General features: G+C 34.8%; 1 protein-coding gene, 1 non-coding gene and 1 pseudogene across 4 annotated transcripts in view; all 3 read right to left on the bottom strand.

Moving 5' to 3' along the window:
• Window positions 1-22516, bottom strand: part of FSTL5 (follistatin like 5) — a 768518-nt gene that overhangs the window by 212103 nt on the left and 533899 nt on the right. The window lies entirely within an intron of this gene.
• LOC128776789 (U6 spliceosomal RNA) lies at window positions 3200-3308 on the bottom strand. The gene has a single exon (XR_008421960.1). It is a non-coding gene; the product is annotated as a U6 spliceosomal RNA (small nuclear RNA).
• Window positions 16766-16865, bottom strand: LOC128776781 (U6 spliceosomal RNA; annotated as a pseudogene).

Below are 22516 nucleotides of genomic sequence, written 5' to 3'. Positions count from 1 at the left end.
CTTTTTTTTCCTTTTTTTCCCTTTTTTTAGTATTTTTAAATTTTATTTTAGACAGAGAGAGCACACACAAGTGGGGAGAAAAGGCAGAGGGAGAGAGGAGAGAGAGAGAATCTTAAGCAGGTTCCATTCACAGCGTGGAGCCCAACACAGAGTTTGATCTCACGACCCTGGCATTCATGACCTGAGCAGAAACCAAGAGTTAGACACTCAACTGGCTGAGCCACCCATGCACCCTGGTACTAACAAATCTTTAACCAAGCCTGAAGGAAACTGTATCTATTGAACTCAAAATATAATCATAGAATTTCTTATAAACTAAAACTAATTATGTGACAATTCACAGTAGTGCATCTCGTGTAATGCTCTCAAAACTTAACATGGTGGCCTAATCATATACGTGCTCATAGGATGCTGATGCTGATGAAGAAGAAGGCCCCGAGACAGAAAGACTACAGAGTAGAGCAGGAAAACGGGGGGCCAGAAGGCAAAATCCCTGATAATGTCTTCAAATATTATCCAGTTTAAGAAAACATACAGGTAAATCCATATGCAATAACTTTTATCTGCATTTCAAAAATATTCATCTGAGTTTTCCTTTAAAGAACACATTCCTTCAGCATCTTTTAGATGAAAAATTACAAGTTTTGTTTCATATGTAACTTTTCCGGAACATATCTTGTCTGTGAACTAACAATGTATGTAGAGAATGCAAAAAAATACAATTAAGTCTGAAGGTCATGTTTAAAATAGTCATTTTCTGTGAAGACTTTGAATTGAAACAAACATAAAATATGCAAAACATGAACTCCTAACGTAGCTCAATTATATTTCATATATCATCGACCAATTAATCAAATGAGTTTTAGGTTTATTTTGTTATTTAATACTTATTACATTCCCAAATTCTTCTCATGTTTAAAGAAGGAAAATAGTTGAGTGCTTAAATTTAAAATATAGTATTGGCTTATACACAATAATTGCTATTTAAAATACTCTTGCTTACAATTTATTTGAACTCCTTAAAGTGGGAGTTTCACAGTGTGGTTTTTTATATTAGATAGGGCTAATATTTTCTGTGATATCTTGACATTCTTATTTAGTAATTATCTCAGAATTATACAAAATCAAGTTAATAAAATTAGTATAAATTTAAAGCTTAATTATTCTGTATGGATTCTGATAAACTTTCCAGTCTTATTCTAGTATGAACCAAATGATCTGATGTTGAGCAATTATGTGATCCTGAGAAAGCTGGGCTCCTTGAATTTCAGTTTCCTTGAATTTTTTTATCTTTAAAAAAATTTGTTTAGCATTTATTTATTATTGAGAGACAGAGCATGAGCATGGGAGGGGCAGAGAGAGGGGGAGACACAGAAACCAAAGCAGACTACAGGCTCTGAGCTGTCAGCACAGATCCCGTTGTGGGGCTCCAACTCAGGATCATGACCTGAGCCGAAGTTGGTCGCTTAACTGAGTGAACCACCCAGGCACCACCAGTTTCCTTATCGTTTAAAATAAGATTAGTAAAACTGAATTTATTTGATTAAATAAGTTTAGATCGGCAAATCTTCTAGTATACTATCCATCACAAAATAGACATTAGTTAAAGTAGAAGTATAAAGAAGTAATTTAGCAGAGTGACAGGAGCAAGGATTTTGAAATCAGAACTTTGGAAAGGACTTGAATTCCATTCTCTACTCTTGGATTCCATTTCACAAGTCAACTGGCTTCACTAATTAGTAAGAATAAAAATGTTTATGTTGCATAATACAAGCACACGAAGTTTCTGGTAAATTGCAAGTAATCACAATCATTGTCATTTATGACTGTATTCCAACAACCTATTCTCATTAATTAACCTTTTACCTATACTCTGATAGCAAACCATTTCTATATTGCACCCAGTAGACAATACACTATATTTAAAATAAGTTTATTCCCAGAGACTATGTATTCACAGTCATTCCAAATTCACCAACACCTCTTCATCATCCAATGGTTGACGATCTCAAAAATATGGGAGTAAAAGAGAACTTCAATTTAAATATAGGTTTGCAATCAGGTGTCCATTACTATCTGTTATGGAACCTCAAAGAGATTCATTGAGATAATAGAAATTGTAACCAATCAACAAGATGAAATGATCATGTAGAACAAATAAAGGGGAGAATCTTCCTGAATAATTAGGAGTCCATATAATCCTTTCTTCCAGATTTATACACAATCTGTATTATATACAATTTGTATTATATACAATTGTATTGTATGATTTTTTGCCTCTTTAAATATCAAAATCTTTAAACATAAAAAATATTTAGAATCATGCAATACTCTTGTTATCTCATAAAAATATTATTAATTTTTCATTATAAGCATATCAATCCATGTAGCATGGAAAGAAATCTAAACATAAGTGAAAATGGGATTTAATTCCCCTCATTAGATCAAATAAACATCATAACGAAATGGTACAAATATTCTCCATCTCTTCAGTGCTCCTATATTTATAATATCAGTGTACTTCCAATACCATCAACATTTTCCATAATCATGTGTATAGAAACTTTTTACTAGGCTATTATAGCAATACATTTTTTAAACTGTAGCATGCATAACTTTCCTTCTGTCAAAATTATTTTATTAAGCCACCTTTTAAAATTGTTTGGATTATATCTGCTACTCAGCAACCATATTCTCTTACTTTTCTGGTAATTGGACTTTTAAAAGAGCAACAATTCTCTTTCACCCTTTCTTTTTCTTTTTCTTTCTTTTTTTACTAAGTATATCTTCAGATTTTGTTACTTTATTGTTTGAAAAATGGAAATAATTTTGCTAAACACTTTACAAACCTAATGTCGTGTGTGAAAAGTGTACCATCCTCACTTTACAATGAAGAAAGAGGCTCCCAATCTCCTCAGCCTAGAGAAGACATCTAGTTAAAGGCAGAGAAGGACTTCATAATGGTAGAGCTCAGCCTTCACACAGCTCCTTATGGCAGGTCATGCATTGCCGTAGCTCAATACTTAAATCATGGTTAAGAACAAAATGCAACTTTACCACAGTGATATTTTCGTTTTTCACTTATTATTTTATAAGTATTATTAATGCGGATTGGTATTTCTGAGTATTTCCATAATTTGCTTCTTTCAACTTTTTTAAATTCAATCCTCAGGGGATAAACCCCAAGGTTGTATCTGTGAAGCCCATGTTGAGATCTCTACATATTCATTACGTCATTCTTATGTGGGGCCATGCTAATCTTCTCTGTTTCATTTCCATTTTAGTACATGTGCTGCCCAAGGGAGCACTCTACATATTCATCACTGTTTAAAATTTATGTAGTTTGCAGGGAAAAGCATACATTAGGAATATGTATAAACAAGTTTAAGTTTAAAAACTGTAACTATTTTATTTGTTTTATATTTAAGATAGGTCACCTGATTTTTGAGATATCTAGTTTGTATTATTATAGTCCGACAACACTCTTACAGGAAATTATTTTGATTTTTGTTGTCGTGGAAGTTGGTACTAGACAAGCATGTGGCTAGATAAACAGGGGCCAGAATGGTTTGGGCTACTACCAATCTAACCAAAGCTATATTCATTTAATGGATTTCTTGACACAGTGTTCACATTTTTTTTTTCCCCTGAAGCCTCAAGTCTCACTCAAGAAGCTACCATGATAGGCATAGAAACTTTTTACCTACTTTATAGAGAAGATGTATGAGCTCTTGTATCTTCTCTCCTTTCTTATTTAAAATATACTCTTGTTTTTTTTTTTAATGTAATCTGCATATCGTTTGCATCAAAGTCTCAATGAGTGCTTGTTTAAAAATACAGATTACTTTTTCCAGCCCAGCTAATTACTAGATCTTGATAAGGAATAAAGCACTTCACAATGAAATTCTCCCAGAGATGATTTTTAACATAAAATAATTTTTAAGACACACTTAACATACTTTTGTCTTTTTGCCTTTCTTAGTGAAAAAGTAAATAAATAAAGTTCCCCTACATTTCTAAGAAGGAAATATTTACTTTCCTTAAACATATTATCTCACATATTCCTTTTGTCACTCTTTGCAAAATGTCCTCCTTTATCCCCAGTCCTAATTTAGTTAAAAGCCCTTATTTATTGGCTTATGTAATGTTCATGTTAAGCCCTTTCTATCATGGCATTATTTGGTCTAGAAGTAAAAGTTAAAAATTAGCCAAAAGATTTGGTTTTGTAAGTGAGATATCAGCAATTTTGTTAGCACTTCCTCCTCCACTTTTTTTGTCTGTGTGACTAAAATGTGTACATGATGTCCAAAGTGCAACCACCATCACAAAGGAAGGCACAGAATGAGGGATGGAGGAGCCCGGGTCCCGAGGCCACAGCTGATCAACCATTCCATCTCCAGCCTGTCCAATTTTGACTTGAGTTATGAAAGACAAACACATCCTTACTTATTTAAGCCACTGTTTTTTGAGTTTTATCTTACTTGTATTCATATTCAGCTCCTAGTTAAGATGATGTATAGATTTGATCAGGAACAATTTCAACTTTATTTTTTAATTGTTTTGATCACAATATTGTTCTGGAATTTCCATTGCCCTACCCTTACTCCATTTTCCCAGATATTTTGTTATTATCAAAGTTAGTACCTGGAAATTCTACCTTTGGGTAAAAAAATGGATCCTGGATACCATCGGATGTCATGAATATCTGGCATTTGTTGTTTCTACACCTCTATTCTGATTTTTATATGACATATTCATTTTCAGGCTGACTATATCCACATAATGGCTCCCATAATAGAATTTCTCAGGATATGACCCCAGAAGTATATCCTTATAAATCTAAGCAGAGCAGAAAGAGCTCAAAAAAATCTATCCATTCATCCAAAACTTGGGATTGATATTGACTACATGTTTTGGTTTTGGTGACTACAGTGTTATGTGTGCCCCATCTGGAACTAAGGATGAGGTCATCTACATCCAGACCCATGGACACAGAGTCATGGAGAGATGGTTATCTAAGAAGATAAAGAAATTCTGGGCTGGCAAAATTAAAAACAAAGAAACAAACAAACAAAAAAACCCAACACTTTCCACTCTACTACTGCCTTACTTTTTACATTTTATATTTGCCTGGAATGCTACAATATCTATTTTTTTCTTAAGCACCCTGTTTTCAATACTTCAGTTGCATTCTTTAACCAACTATTTCTTCCTACATCTAAATCCCTTTAATATCTTCCATTGAACTATGCTTGTATACGAGAAACTGAGCAGAACTTTCCACTACTGCCTAAGGCAAGAGAGTTTGGAATTTGAGTCTAGTCATATAGTCTGCCTACTAGAAAAAGAAAAAAAACAAACACAAAAACAAAATAAAACAAAAAAAAGAGCCCTCTTCAGAAAAAGAAAAAAGAATCCACAGTGTTCATAACATATTGTTCTTACTATACACTATCCAATTAAAAATAAACCAGACAAGCAAATTGAAAAACAGGACCAAACTGAAGAGAAAAAAAAAATCTGTCAATAAAAACTAATACTTAGATGACTGAGCTATTGCATTAAGTAAATAAGGAGTTTACATAGGATGCTATAAATAGGATCAAAGATTCAAAGAAAAAAAAGGAATGACAAAAAAAATCTTGAGGCATGTGGGTGGCTCAGTCAGTTAAGCATCCGACTGTTGATCTCAGCTCAGGTCACGATCTTACAGTTGATGAGACACAGCCCATGTGTTAACTCAATCAACAAGACACGACAGAAGCTGTATAGCTCTACATCTCCCAAAAATTGTTTTTATTGTCAAAATCTTTTCCCACCAAGAAAGTTCATATTTTAGATGTTTTCAATGGTAAATCCTAGACAGACTAAGGAATGAACTAATATACCAATCTTACAAACACTTCCACAAGTACAGAAGAAAGCACCTCTCAACATATTTTATGAGCTCAGAAAAAATTTGATGTCACAACATGAGAAAAACATTGCTAAAATAGAATATTATAGCATTTCATAAATATAGACAAAACTGTTAAAATGTTAGTATTGGAAAACAGCAATATATGTAAATGATAACACATAAAAAGATAATATAGTATGAACAAATAGAGTTATTCCAGGAATGAAAAGTTAGTCTAAACCTTAAAAACTAAATACCATAATCTACTATGTTATCAGAATAGCATGATCACGTTAATAAATGAAGAAAAAAAACACTGGACAATTTTCAACTCTCATTAATAATAAAATTCTCTGAATACCAGGAACAGAAAATAACTACCTCAATCTGATAAAGGATATCTTGGTCATTACAATAAATCACACCCAATTTGCTTTATCCAGGAAACCAAGGTTGGTGCATATTATAAAATTCAACTTCCAGTAAAAGATTAAAAGAGAAAATTCGTAAGACCATCCCAATAACTGCTGAAAAAAATAATATTTGATAGAAAAGAATCTTTGATGATAACATTTTTAGGACATTCAGAATAAAATAAACTTCCTTTATCTGCCAACAGGTATTCAAAATGTCTAGAGCAAACATCCTATTTAAGGGTCAGACCCTTAAAGCTTCCTTTTGAGACTTGAAAAAGAGAAAAATTCCCATTATCATCATTTTCATTCAACACTTTACTGGAGTTTCTAAAAGGTGCAGTAAGTCAAGGAAAAGGAATAAAAGCAAAGACAAGAAAGATGTATTCACAGATGTAAGGACAAAATTATGAATTTTCAATAAAGTGTCAAGTGAAAATACATATAACATACTTGTGTCTTCAACATGAGAAATATTATTTATATCAACACTTAAACATTTATTTTTTAAATTTATGAATAGATTTTTGAGAAATAAAGAAAGCCTCAGTTCCATTCTAACTTTATTTCTAGAGTTTCTTGATAGACTCACAAAAATATCAAGCATCACAAGGGGTGGTGGCAGTTAAAATTATATGTAGATACACATACACAGACACAGACACACACCCAGTTGTATTTGAGATTATATCTGGAACTCATCCTTGACAATAGGAATTTTCTCAAATTTGGGCCCATGTTTCATTTCATAAGATATTGAATGCAATTAGAAATTATGATATTAATGAATACCATTCCTGTCTCATTCTCAAGTGTACAAACAATGACAAAAACATTAGAAGGTGAATTTTTATTTATTTTTTATTTTTTATTTATCACTACAAACACGCTTTCATTCCAATTACTCCATTTTTATCTCAACATTTATGTGGTATTAAATTAAATACATGACTACCAAATGACCATATATTTAAAAAATTGAAATCTGAGGAATGCCTGGGTGGCTCAGTCGGTTAAGCTTCTGACTCTTGATTTTGCCTAAGTTTATGATTCCACAGTTTGTGAGTCAAACCTTATGTCAAGTTCTGCACTGATAGCACAGAACCTGCTTGGGATTCTCTTCTTTCCTCTCTCTTTCTGCCCCTCCCCTGCTTGTGCATTCTCTCTCTCAAAATAAATAAGTAAACATTTTTTAAAAATTTAAATCTAAAATATTGTATCTAGACTCTTTATAAAATATATTATGCTTATTGCTCATTAAGATTATTTATAGTTTTTATATTAGTTAAATGAAATCCTTGTTTGTCAGGATATGTCAGTTATGTTATCAACAAAATCATTTCCTGTGTAATTTTTCATAATACTTTATTTTAAATTAGTTTTCGGTTCACATAAGACACTCTTAAATGCAGAGAACAAACTGAGGGCTGATGGGGGTGGGGAGTTGGGAGAGTGGGCAAAATGGGTGATGGACATTAAAGAGGGCATTTGTTAGGATGAGCACTGGGTGTCATATGTAAGTGATGAACCACAGGAATCTTCCTAAAGCCAAGACTACAGTGTATGTTAACTAACTTGACAATAAATAAAAAGCAAAATAAAATAAAATAAAATAAAATAAAATAAAATAAAATTATAAATTAGTTTTAGGTTCAGTTTTGTGTGTGTGTGTGTGTGTGTGTGTGTGTGTTATGGTTTATAAACAAAATAATAAAATGATGGTATTACATTTCATATCCCAAATGAGTGATTTCTGGCATGATATATTTCAAGTCAATGATAGATATCTACTTATTTCTGTTAAAGAAGGCTATCACTTTTCTTCATTAAGTGGAACCTCTAAGAGCAGATTTGTGCAGAATATCTTGTACCCTTTGCTTGGAGAGCTTTTATTTAATGTATTTGAGATATTGGATGTGGTAAAACTCTCAAGGACTTGCTTATACATCTCAAATTTATTATTTCTCTTTAATTAAATTCACATAAGCTCTTAGGCAATTACATTTGCAAGAGAAATTTTTAAGTGATGAGAAAGATTACAGGGGGGGATATAGAAAAGCGAAATTTTCCAATACTGATTACATACTATTTTACATAAGACAAAAGCAGTGGGGAAGATAAATGCTTACTCATAAGAGATAAGATAGTTATTACCAATTAAGAAAATGCATTTGAAGCAATTACTAAAGGATAACAGCAGTAACTCCATTCATATTTTGAATTTCCCCTGTCTGCCAAATTGAAGTGTGGACCTCTACTCCATAAGTTACTGCACTAAATTTGATTTCCCCCTTTTTTATATTAATAGGACTACATATTAAGTTTTGAAAGCCTAAAGAACTTTCAATTTTGAAATCCAGAAATAAGCACTTTTATTTTATCTTAATTTTTCTCTTCATGTATATTTCCACATATTTAAAATTTGTTTTAAAGATTGAAAATCAAGATATCTTCTGATATAAATATTTAAAGAATAGAGGAGAAGAGCCAGGATGGCAGAACAGCATGGAAGTTTTTTGTGTGTCTCACCCCCATGAAATACAGCCAGACCAACACTAAACCATCCTACACACCTAGAAAACTGATTGGAGGATTAACAAAACAATCTGCACAATCTTAACCACTGATTTCAGCAGGTACATGGCACGGAGAGGTGAACATGGGGAGAGAGAAGCAGGCGGCGGGCAGGGAGCTGCTTTTGCAGGCGGAGAGGATGGAGACTGGGGGAGGGGGTGAGAATACAGGAAAAGCACGCCTCCCCAAAAGCAGCTGGAGAGAAAGTGGAAAATTGGAAACAGCTGCAGGGACTAAACTAAAACAGGAGAAAGGAGAAAGGAGAGGGTTTAAATTCCATTAAGACCGTAAACAAGTGGAGTGCAGAGTCTTTAACTCCACAGCTCGATACCTTGTGGTGCTCTGGTGGGAAGGGCGAATCTCCAGGAACAGAGTGGGGTCCAGGAGGTTCTCAGGCCACACAGGAAGAAGCAGTTCCACTGTTGGAAGGACATTTGGTAGAGACTGTTGAAGCTACCTGGTCCCAGCAGACCCCAGGAGGTGGCCACATTTGCTGGTGCTGGAACAAGGTCGTTAAGGGTGAAGCCTGGTGCCAGATGTGTGTTGTGATTTTTCATAATCCCTGAAAAGCTGCTGCTACACTACTTGCAAACTTTTTCTGGGGCAGACTGGCACCTGGCCACAGTCTTGAGACACCAGCAGCAGCAGGGTCCAGCAATCATTCCTTGGTGCAGCTGGCATTCGGCCATTGCTTGGTGAGACCCTTCCACAGAGGGGTGGAACAGGTCAAAGCTGCATTTCTTCAGAAGTAAGGGGCCAGGGAATACAGGCACATCTGAGACAAAACTTGGGAGAGAGGTAGTGCCTGGGGCTTGGTCATGGACAGTGAAGAAAAAGCGGGGAGTGGACAAAAGCTGAAGACAGAGAACGGGTGCCCTATTGCTGATCATGGAGAACAGGGTTCACATACTAAAGACTGGGTAGCTGGGTGACGCCATTTTCACCACTCCCGCACATGCACATACACACCTACGAGCGCCACAACAATCCACTCCAGTAGGCTAGCAGCGCCACCTAGTGGAGAGCGGATCCGTTAAACTGAGCCCCTCCCAACAGGGCCAACCTTGCTCTTCAAGAACACAAGTCTCACCGCCTACTTAGTTTATGGACTATAAAGCGCTTCATAGTCTGACTTCTACAGGAAAATGAAGTAATTTCAGTTATATTTCAATCTGTGAGCAGGTCCATCTATTCAATTGTCTTTCTTTTTTTTTTTTGTCTTTTACAATACTTTCCTTTTCTTGAATACAGAAAGGGAAAAAAATTCATCTTTATTTTGAATTTTTATTAAAAATATTTTTCTTTAAGTTTTTTCTACTATATTCTTTACTTTTGTGTAAATTTTTTAAAATTCTATTTTACTCCCATCATCTCATTTTAGAATACTTCAGTGTATTCATTTTTATAAATTCTCAAATGATTTCCTTTTTTCCCCTAAACCAGACCTGCAAGAAATTTTAAGGGGGACTCTCTGAGGGGAGAAAAGATGAAAAATATATATATAGAGAGAAATAACTAAATAAATACCAAAAGCAGCAACGACTAGAAAGGACCAAAGAACACCACCAGAAACTCCCAACTCTACAAGCATCATAATGGCAATAAATTCATATATTTCAGTACTCACTCTAAATGTCAGTGGACTCAATGCTCCAATCCAAAGACATACAGCAACAGAATGGATAAGAACACAAGATCCATCTATATGCTGTTTACAAGAGACCCACTTTAGACCTAAAGACACCTTCAGATTGAAAATAAGGGGATGGAGAACCATCTGTCATGCTAATGGTCAACAAAAGAAAGCCGGAGTAGCCATACTTATATCAGACAATCTAGACTTTAAAATAAAGACTGTAACAAGAGATGAAGGAGGGCATTATATCATAATCAAGGAGTCTATCCACCAAGACGACCTAACAATTGTCAACATTTATGCACCAAATGTGAGAGCACCCAAATATATTAATCAATTAATCACAAACTAAAGAAACTCATCGATAGTAATACCATAATAGTAGGAGACTTCAACACCCCCTCACAGCAATGGACAGATTATCTAATCAAAGTATCAACAAGCAAACAATGGCTTTGAATGACATACTGGACCAGATGGACTTAACAGTTATATTCAGAACATTTCATCCTAAAGTAGCAGAATATACATTCTTCTCCAGTGCACATGGAACGTTCTCCAGAATAGACCATATACCGGGACATAAATCAGCCCTAAGTAAGTACAAAAAGATCGAGATCATACCATGCATAGTTTCAGACCACAATGCTATGAAACTCGAAATCAACCACAAGAAAAAATTTGGAAAGGTAACAAATACTTGGAGACTGAAGAACATCCTATAAAAGAATGAGTGGGCTAACCAAGCAGTTAACGAGGAAATTAAAAACTATATGGAAGTCAATGAAAATGATAACACCACAACCCCAAACCTCTGGGACACAGCAAAGGCAGTCAAGAGGAAAGTATATAGCAATCCAGGCCTTCCTAAAGAAGGAAGAAAGATCTCAGATACACAATCTAACCTTATGTCTTAAGGAGTTGGAAAAAGAACAGCAAATAAAACCCAAAACCAGCAGAAGACAGGAAATAATAAAGATTATAGCAGAAACTAATGCTATCAAAACCAAAAAAAAAACACAAAAAACAAAACAGTACAACAGATCAATGAAACCAGAAGTTGGTTCTTTGAAAGAATTAACAAAAGTGATAAACCACTAGCCAGTTTGATCAAAAAGAAGAAAAGGACCCAAATAAATAAAATCCAGAATGAAAGAGGAGAGATCACAACCAACACAGCAGAAAAAAAAACAATAATAAGAGAATATTATGAGCAATTATATGCCAATAAAATTTGCAATCTTGAAGAAATGGACAAATTCCTAGAAACATATACAATACCAAAACTGAAATAGGAAGATATAGAAAATTTGAACAGACCCATAACCAGTAAGGAAATCAAATTAGTAATAAAAAATCTGCCAAAAAACAAGAGTCTGGGGCCAGATGGCTTTCCAGGGGATTTCTACCAAACATTTAAGGAAGCGTGAACACCTCTTCTCTTGAAGCTGTTCCAAAAAATAGAAATGGAAGGAAAACTTCCAAACTCTTTCTATGAAGTCAGCATTACCTTGACTCCAAAACCAGACAGACACTCCACTAAGAAGGAGAACTATGGACCAATTTCCCTGATGAACATGGATGCAAAAACCTCAACAAGATATTAGCCAATTGGCTCCAACAATACATTAAAAAAATTATTCACCACGACCAAGTGGGATTTATACCTGGGATGCAGGGCTGGTTCAATATCCGAAAAACAATTAATATGATTCATCACATCAATAAATGAAAAGACAAGAACCATATGATCCTCTCAGTAGATGCAGAGAAAGCATTTGACAAAATACAGCATCCTTTCTTGATAAAAACCCTCAAGAAAGTAGAGCTAGAAGGAGCATACATCGAGATCATAAAAGCCACGTATGAACGACCCAACGCTAATATCATCCTCAATGGTGAAAAACTGAGAACTTTTCCCCTAAAGTCAGGAACAAGACAGGGATGTCCACTCTTGCCACTGTTATTTAACACAGTATTGGAAGTCTTAACCTCTGCAATCAGACAACACAAAGAAATAAAAGGCATCCAAATTGGCCAAGAGGAGGTCAAACTTTCACTCTTCGAAGATGACATGATACTCTATATGGAAAACCCTAAAGATTCCACCAAAAAACTGCTAGAATTGATTCATGAATTCAGCAAAGTTGCAGGATATAAATCAATGCACAGAAATCAGCTGCATTCTTATACACCAATAATGAAGTGACAGAAAGAGAAATCAAGGAATTATCACACTTACAGTTGCACAAAAACCATAAAATACCTAGGAACAAATCTAACCAAAGAGGTGAAAAATCTATATGCTGAAAACTATAGAAAGCTTATGAAAGAAATTGAAAAAGTCACCAAAACAGGAAAAAGATTCCATGCTCCTGGATAGGAAGAACAAATCTTGTTAAAATGTTGATACTACCCAAAGTAATATACATATTCAATGCAATCCCTATCAAAATAACACCAGCATTCTTCACAGAGCTAGAAAAAATAATTCTAAAATTTGTATGGAACCAGAAAAGACCTGGAATAGTCAAAGCAATCTTGAAAAAGAAAGCCAAAGCAGGAGGTATCACAATCCCAGACTTCAAGCTATACTACAAAGCTGTAATCATCAAGACAGTATGGTACTGGCAGAAGAACAGACACTAAGATCAATGGAACAGAATAGAGATCCCAGAAATGGACCCACAAACATATGGCCAACTATTCTTTGACAAAGCAGGAGAGAACATCCAATGGAATAAAGACAGTCTTTTCAGCAAATGGTGCTGGGAAAACTGGACAGTGACATGCAGAAGAATGAACCTGGACCACTTTCTTACACAATACACAAAAATAAACTCAAAATGGATGAAAGACCTAAATGTAAGAACAGGAAGCCATCAAAATCCTCGAGGAGAAAAGAGGCAAAAACCTCTTTGATCTTGGCCACAGCAACTTCTTACTCAATATGTCTCTGGAGGCAAGGGAAACAAAAACAAAAAGTAACTACTGGGACCTCATCAAAATAAAAAGCTTCTGCACAGTGAAGGAAAACTATCAGCAAAACTAAGAGGCAACCAACAGAATTGGAGAGGATATTTGCAGATGACATATCAGATAAAGGGTTAGTATCCAAAATCTATAAAGAACTTATCAAACTCAACACCCAATAAAACAAATAATCCAGTGAAGAAATGGGCAAAAGACATGAATAGACACTTCTCCAAAGAAGATATCCAGATGGCCAACCAACACATGAAAAAATGCTCAACATCACTCATCATCAGGGAAATACAAATCAAAACCACAATGAGATGCCACCTTACACCTGTCAGAATGGCTAACATTAACAACTCAGGCAACAACAGATGTTTTCAAGGATTCAGAGAAAGAGGATCTCTTTTGCATTGTTGGTGGGAATGTAAGCTGGTGCAACCACTCTGGAAAACAGTATGGAGGTTCCTCAAAACACTAAAAATAGAACTACCCTATGACCCAACAATTGCACTACTAGGCATTTATCCAAGGAATACAGGTGTGCTGTTTCAAAGGGACACATGCACCCCCATGTTTATAGCAGTACTATCAACAATAGCTAAAGTATGGAAAGAGCCCAAATGTCCATCAATGGATGAATGGATAAAGAAGATGTGGTATATATATATGTACACACACACACACACACACACACACACGCACACACACACACACACAATGGAGTATTACTCAGCAATCAAAAAATGAAATCTTGCCATTTTTAACTACATGGAATGAACTGGAGGGTATTATGCTAAGTGAAATTAGCCAATCAGAGAAAGACAAATATCATATGACTTTGCTCATATGAGGACTTTAAGAGACAAAACAGATGAACATAAGGGAGGGGAAACAAAAATAATATAAAAACAGGGAGGGAGACAAAACAGAAGAGACTCATGAATATGGAGAAGAAACTGAGGCTTACTGGAGGGTTGTGGGAGATGGATGGGCTAAATGGGTAAGGGGTACTAAGGAATCTACTGAAATCATTGCTGCACTATATGATAACTAAATTGGATGTAAATTTAAAAAAATAAAATAAGGTAAACAATTTATATAGAGAGAGTAATTTCCTATCTGCTAATAAAGCTACAGAAATTGGCTACAAAAAGAAAGAAGGAAAGTATAACTAGAAAGCATGAAAAATTATGTACACTTCAAATTTGATGATTTTAGGGGCGCCTGGGTGGCTTAGTCGGTTGGGCGTCCGACTTCGGCTCAGGTCATGATCTCACGGTCCGTGAGTTCGAGCCCCGTGTCGGGCTCTGTGCTGACAGCTCGGAGCCTGGAGCCTGTTTCAGATTCTGTGTCTCCCTCTCTCTGACCCTCCCCCGTTCATGCTCTGTCTCTCTCTGTCTCAAAAATAAATAAACGTTAAGAAAATTAAAAAAAAAAAATTTGATGATTTTATAATGTATTTTTTCATTCTCATATGTAGATACTTATTAAAAGCTGTTTAACAATGTGAGTAGAGCTACAGATTTATAGCAATATTGTATATATTGTATTGTATCTATTGTTTTGTTAGTGTTGTTTATCCCTTTTTTTCTTTGCTTCTTTTTTTAGAAATATTTTATTTTTATTTTTTCCCCACATTTTTATTTAAATTCCAGCTAGTTAACAAACAGTGTAATACTAGTTTCAGGTGTAAAATATAGTGATTCAACACTTCCACACAACACCTGGTGCTCATCAAGACAAGTGCCCCCCTTACTCCCATCTGCTACATCACCCATCCCCCTGCCCACCTCCCTCTGATAACCATCAGTTTGTTCTCTATAGTTAAGATGTCTATTGTTTTTTAACCACAGCACATTAAAAACTTTCATTCTTCAAAGTAAGTTAATTACTTTTTGTAGGCTCATTACCTTAAAGTGTTTACATATATATATATACACACACACATATGTATATATAATCTGTATCAGTTTCTGTTCTGTAGATTGAGTTTGTACAGATCTGTTGTGTACAAAATTGAATTCCAATCCTATACAGAAGTCTGATGCAGTCTAGATTGGACAAGACAGAGAAGCCCATGTTGTGGTGAATAACATGTAAGCCGCGTGGGGCCACTTTGGCCAGCATCACAGCCGCTACAGTTGGAGCCGTGTTAGGAAACATCAGTTTGTCATTCTAACTCTACTTTGTCAATAGCATGCACTATTTTTCATTAATGGGACAGCAGAATAAAATATCCATTATATGGGAATGACAGCCTTCAAAAAGTTCTTTTTAATCATATGCAAATTGAAGTCTTAATAAGTTGACCATTTTTCCATATTTACCAGTTTTTAATAGCAGTATTTCACAATAATTTTAGGAAGTGTGCTTTTATCAGGTACCTTTGTGCCAATATTGACCAATTAGTTGTTAATTATATTGAATTAATTTTTGATAATTCACCATGTTCAGATCTGTTACTATAGTAACTTAAGGCATAAATCATGTATAACCAGATAATTTTCCACATGATAACTTGGGGTAATATCGAAGTATTTTTCTGGAATATTAAAATAATACCATTTCTATTCTATATGTAATAAAACATGTAATTTCATATCTGAAATGGAAATTATTATTATAAAAATTCTGAATTTATACTGATACTATTATACAGGTATAGACTTGGAATAGTCGTAAATAGTTTTATGATGGCATCATATGCCAAAATAACTGTTTTTTGTTTTTTGTTTGTTTGTTTGTTTTTTGGAGAGAGAGAGCATGAGCAGGGGAGAGAGGGGCAGACAGGAAGAGAGAGCGAATCCCAAGCATGCTCCAGGTTCAGTGCAGAGTCCCACACAGGGCTTGATCCCACAGTTCTAGGACAATGACCTGAGCAGAAATCAAGAGTTGGTTGCTCAACCAACTGTACCACCCAGGCAAATAACTAATTTTTTTAATGTTTATTTATTTTTGAGAGAGAGAGACAGAGCACCAGCAGGATAGGGGCAGAGAGAGAGAGGGAAACACAGAATCTGAAGCAGGTTCCAGGCTCTGAGCTGTTAGCACAGAGCCCAGTGCGGGACTGGAACTCACCAATCCAAACCATGAGATCATGACCTGAGCTGAGATGCTTAACCAACTGAACCACCCAGGTGTCCCTAACTCATTTTTAATTCAAATATAATACACAAGGAACAATTAGATAGACATGGATAGAAACATTCCTGTACAGACAAAATGGTATGACTTTGAAGCCAACAAATCTGGCTTTTTTTTTTTAATGAAATGCTTCATGTTTTGCATGTCATCCTTGCACCAAGGCCATGCTAATTTTCTCTATATCATTCCAATTTGATATTATGTACTGCCAAGCAAGCACCAAATACGGCTTTTAATTCTGACTTTACTTCTAGCTCCCTTTGTATGATTTTGGTTAAATCAGTCTTCTTAGCTTCCATTTCTCATACTTAAATGGCGGAGGGAGGGGGGGTGGGAATGCACCTTTCTTTATTGAATTTGAATATCATGATTGAAGGAGCCAATTTAATATAACACAGCACTGTGTCTGTCATGTTAAAGGCACTCAAAAAATGTTAATTCCTCCAATATGTTTTTATTGAACTGATTGGATTTGAAAATCTATAATCTCTATGTTTTAAATTATGGAGAATATTTTAGTTTTGGTAAGTGGTAACAAAACAACAATAAATTGTATTTAAAATATCAATGAGCCCTGATGAGTCTAAAGGATTTCTTAAGGTAGAAATGTTACACTCTAATCAGAAGTATGACCACCATGATAAAAACTGCTTAAAGGAAACACACGGATGGCAGCTCCATTTTTAAAATTATGCCTAAAGAAAAATTACTACATAAAACATAATTTCAAAGTATAATCATTTTACTTCCTCAGATTAACCAAAGATGAATGACGGCCATATTACTTTTAATGTGCAAAGAGATGCCAAAAAGGACATTTAAAATCACTTTCATCCATTAAGAGTAACATTAAATCCCAATGAAATTTAAGTTTTAATTTTATAATGCATCTCAATCTGAAACTTTCATTTCTAATTAGTAATTTATTCCTTTGAACTTCCTATCAGGTTGGCTGTGCCAATCTCAAGCCCTCGATTATAATTTGTCACTTACTCATTTCTGATGTCAAGATTCAGACTACTAATGGACAGCCATGTTATTCTGCTACCTGGATGTACCAAAAAAAAGTCACTGATCTCAAGGACCAATAAAACTCTATATTTTATTGACTGCTTAGCATACTCCACTCAATAGTATTTATTGAGAACTTCCTGTGAAGATATTATTTTGGTTATTATATGGTTACAAAATATGAATTAAGCACTGCCAGAATTAAGCATTACCAGTGAGCAAAGACCTTGGAATTTAGTGAGGGAGCTAAGGCAACGTGTATATAGATATGTGTTAGACAAAGCAGAAAGACATTAAATCAATAAATCATTAATAAAATCTAGGTTTGTGTTATATATGGAGATTAGTGATGTTTAGGGTACATCCAGGCAGCAGAACCCAATGGCTGTCTAACATAAATTTCACACAAGGAATTCTTCCTCCATCATTTTTTTTTCCTTCATCATTTTTTATGTGGCCTATGGGACTACCACATATATCTCTACTTCCAACTCTGTTTTCTATGCTAAGTTGCAGCAAACATTTCCAAACATATATTTTATTAGTAAGGAATGGTAAAGTTCCAAGAGATTATAGGAAAATCAATAAAGTCAACTTACTAAAAATGTTTTTAATGAGGACAGCGATCTTGAATAGAATAAAATGGGATTTTTTTTTTCAAGCTATATGGGTACAAGTTTGGGTTGAATCGGTTTATGCCAAAATTATTGAGGAGTCAGGCTTCTGTTCAAAAAATCTATGTGTGATCTTTCAGGCCTGACCACAGGCAGTTACAAAAGTTTTGCTTGGCAGATATTGTAAGGGAGAGCTGCCTTTCCTACACCAGACTCGGAGCACAGCCAATGCACGGATGTTTCTGGAGAAAGTTACAGTCAGGAACTCAGGACCTCTTGGCCAGCCAGCCATGCTCTTATCTGTATTACCAGCCTAAGCGCCTCCATTCTCTACCCCCATCAGGAACCAATGTAAGAGACACCTGTGACAGACACCTCTGCTGAGATTTCTTTATGGGGAAAAGGATGGGGGAGGGACATGACACTTTTTTCTCCTTGTCCATTAGTAGTCTGAATCTTGACAAAGTATTTAGTACTTTGCCACTCCTAGCCCTTACCTTTCCTTCTCCTCCTCCACCCAGGTCCATAAAACTACAGGATCCTTTTGTTCAGTTTCTCTTGGGAGTGATATAATTACTTCCATTTTGGCTAGCAATCCACCATATCTGTGCTGATGCATCTGACCCTTGTCTGGTGCCATTTGACAGAGAAAAATGAAACAGTGGGAGATTTGGCCTTCCTCTATTTAGCCTGTTGCTTATAATTTTGCACTAAGTGACTAAAGGGTTTCATTTTGGCGTGTAGTGTCAATGAGCTACTGTGACACCTGGCCACTCAGCAATCTCCAGCTCAACTTGGCCCTTGAAGTTGTCTACCTTCTTTGAGCTCTTCTTAGCTGTAAAACTGAGATGCTGATGCCTTTCTATCATAAGAGATGACATAAGTAGATTTCTTAAGATAAAACAGACATTCAATAACAGCAATCTCAAAACCATAACTATAACTGGAAACTTGAAGGATCTCCAAAACAGTAAATAACAGCGATTGAGCATATGAATCATGTTACACTTTGGTTAAGTTTTTATAAATATGAACATTAGATCTTGCATCTTCAAACTACACATATTTTCAACAGGATGTCATTAGATGACTTCAAAGTCAACATATTTATGTAAAACATATTCTAATTCCAACAAGAAACTAACTCACTTTTTACCAATAGTACTGGGTACTATGTGGTACTAATAGTACTGTGCAATAGTCACCAGGACCCAAGTTTTTGAGTCCTATTTTGTTCCTGCTTTTCCCCAGGACAGTGCTTCATGTGCACGTATGAAAGAGACAGAACCTCACTTGCTATCTATACCTGTTATCTTAACAGGAATCTGACACATAATGTCATCTTGCCTATCCCCAACACTTTTGTAACATATTTGTTCAATTAGAAACAAATAAGCAATACTTGAGCAAATGAATTCTTCACAGGCCAACTTAATAATTATCAGATGCACCCAGACGTTTTTCAGTATCAATTTAAAGGCAAGAAAATTCCATTCCCTACTGTTGTCTTACATAGAGCAAGTATGGCAGTGGAGTTGGTTGATTCATGTCTTCTGAATATTATTTGTCCATTTCTGCCTCCATGAAATGTCCTTATAATTAACATTTATGCATATTTCTTAGAATTTTCTGTTCCTTCAATCTCACAGTTTGTGAGTTCGGGCCCCACATCGGGCTCTGTGCTGACAGCTCAGAGCCTGGAGCCTGCTTCCGATTCTGTGTCTTCCTCTCTCTCCACCTCTCCCCCGCTCATGCTCTACATCTTTCTCTCAAAAATAAATAAACATTAAAAAAAGAATTTTCTGTTCCTTCTAATTCTTCAAAACCAAAGTCTGAATTTCCCCATCAATTTTTTAGTCCACTAATTCATATTCCTTTCTTCTATCAATAATGCATGTGACCCACAACACTAATTTGGTCCTTGGTGCTGTGATATTTTATTCATTTAACAACACAATTATTATTCAAAATGACATATAGCCTTCTTAGGCATACATAATTGCCACGATGTTTTGATTAGACAAATTTAATAATAAAAAATTAGGTATATATTAAGAAGTATAGTTTCAAATTTAAATTGCTGCCTGAATAAACTTGGTAATTAAAGCAAGCTGTATGAGATTTCAGCATATTATATAAGTGGGGTCTTTCTTAGGCATTTCCTTTAAGTCTTGATTTATTCTTGATTTATTGTATCCTAACTTCTCTCATTTAAAGTTACCTCCAATTTAGAAATATATTGAAGTTTTATTTGACTCATATAAGATTTATTTTAACATGTGACAAGGTCAACTCCAACTTCAATGAAAACAACACTCTTCAACTGATCGCCATTCCACTGCACAGAAGTAACATTTTATTTTTAGAAGAAAATAGATTCAAAGAAACATGGTTGCCATGGTATAATTAGAGATAGGTGTGCACTGTTTCAAAGTCTTCAAAATTAGTATCATTTAAGGCTAATAAGATTTTTTTTTTCAAAGTAAATTACATGACCAAATATATCTTTCTGTTAATGTAATTGTATTCTTTTGATATTCCTCACTAGATAGTAATTTTTATATTCTACTCTAGGAATTTGTGTCAAGGAAAACATATTCTATGTAATATTAAGAGTCTGAAATAGAACATTTTCTGGATAATTATTTTTGTGTTTTTCAGTTAGAAGGTGAATATTATATTTTCTTATGAAGTATTCATTGGTGTTAGATATGCTTCACTAATTTACTTAAAAATCGATTTTTCACTTCTTTGATTATTAAAATATTCAGATATAATAGGATAAAATCTTATTAGTAAATGAACAAGGGAATTTAAGTCAGGACAAAAGGAATGGAGTAAATGTTCTTGTGAGGGAAGGAGAACTAAATCTTATTAAATTTTACTATTTATCTTGTGTTACTTTAAAGATGTATGTTTCATTTAATATAATTTTTTCACAAATCTATAAGGCAAGTTGCTGGAATGTCTTTTATTTTCTTTACAAATAAAAAGGTTGTGACTTAGAGAGATTTCACTCCTTGCCAACCTTCAATTACCAAGGCACTTTCACAGCAAACACTTCAGTGTTTCACGGATGCATATCTCTCTTGAGCCACAGATTATGTTAAAAGTCTCTGAATGTCTCAATACAGTAGAAGCAATTAAGTTCTTTCCACCTACCCCGCCAAAAAACAAAAAACAAAAAACAAAAAACAAAAACAAAAACTGATTCTAACACCGAATGTTATCACTAAATTGTGTAAATAATAGCTCCCTCTTTTTATTCAGTTAAATTGCTGGAAGTAAAAATCACATTTTACCAAAATATCCTGCTGGAGTGTGTAAGAACTGTAGATGCAGGCAGCTTAAAACACTGTTAGTGTAGCTTTAAAAGTGTTAAAACAGGGGTGTCTGGGTGGCTCAGTTGGTTAAGCATCTGACTTCAGTTCAGGTCATTTATTATCTCCTTCAGTTCAGGTCATAAGCTCATGGTTCATGAGTTCAAGCCCTACGTTGGTCTCTGTGCTAACAGCTCTGAGTCTGGAGGCTGCTTCAGATTCTGTGTCACCCTCTCTGTCCCTTCCCCTCTCTCTCTCTCTCTCTCTCTCTCTCAAAGATGAATAAACATTAAAAAAATAAAAGAGTTAAAACACAATTCTAGTAAAAATATGAAATGAGCAGGAGACAAAGTTTTACTTATCTCATTAATGAGGAAACCAACAGGACAGTAGAGCTAGTTTAAAGTCCATTTGAGGAGCAGAGATTTGTATAATTTGGGAAAGTCATGCTGAGGTAAGTTTGTTAAGTTAAACACAAAAGTGATTAATAAACAATTATTTTGGAGTTATTTTTTTCTATAGAACAAAAATCAATTGCGTCTCTTTTGGACAACATATATACAACTTAACAACACGCGTATTCAGAGTCTTTGTCCCAATAAGTAGTTAATGGGCAAATGTACATCCCTAGAGAATTAAATAATCTTCAGGTGAGAATGTTAGCCCATACTTCAGTATGGCATTGAAAAATATGGTATTGTTAAATAGCTTTGTAACATCACTGCTACGTTGTTTCCAGCAATTGACTCTAAAGCATCAGGCAAAAAATGGCCCTCTAGTTGTTTACCTTAACCCAGAATACGAACCAATGTCACAACATATCATTGTGATCATGTTTATTTCAGTTTCTCTCTCTCTAAAAGTTAAATTGTCCTTGTTCACCTCATACACTGAAGATTGTCTTTATTTCTGAAGCCAACTTTTGC

The sequence above is a fragment of the Panthera pardus genome, unplaced genomic scaffold, assembly GCF_024362965.1.
Source record: "Panthera pardus isolate Hobbes unplaced genomic scaffold, ASM2436296v1 HiC_scaffold_13, whole genome shotgun sequence".
NCBI lineage: Eukaryota > Metazoa > Chordata > Mammalia > Carnivora > Felidae > Panthera > Panthera pardus.
This window is presented reverse-complemented; position numbering and strand designations above follow the sequence as displayed.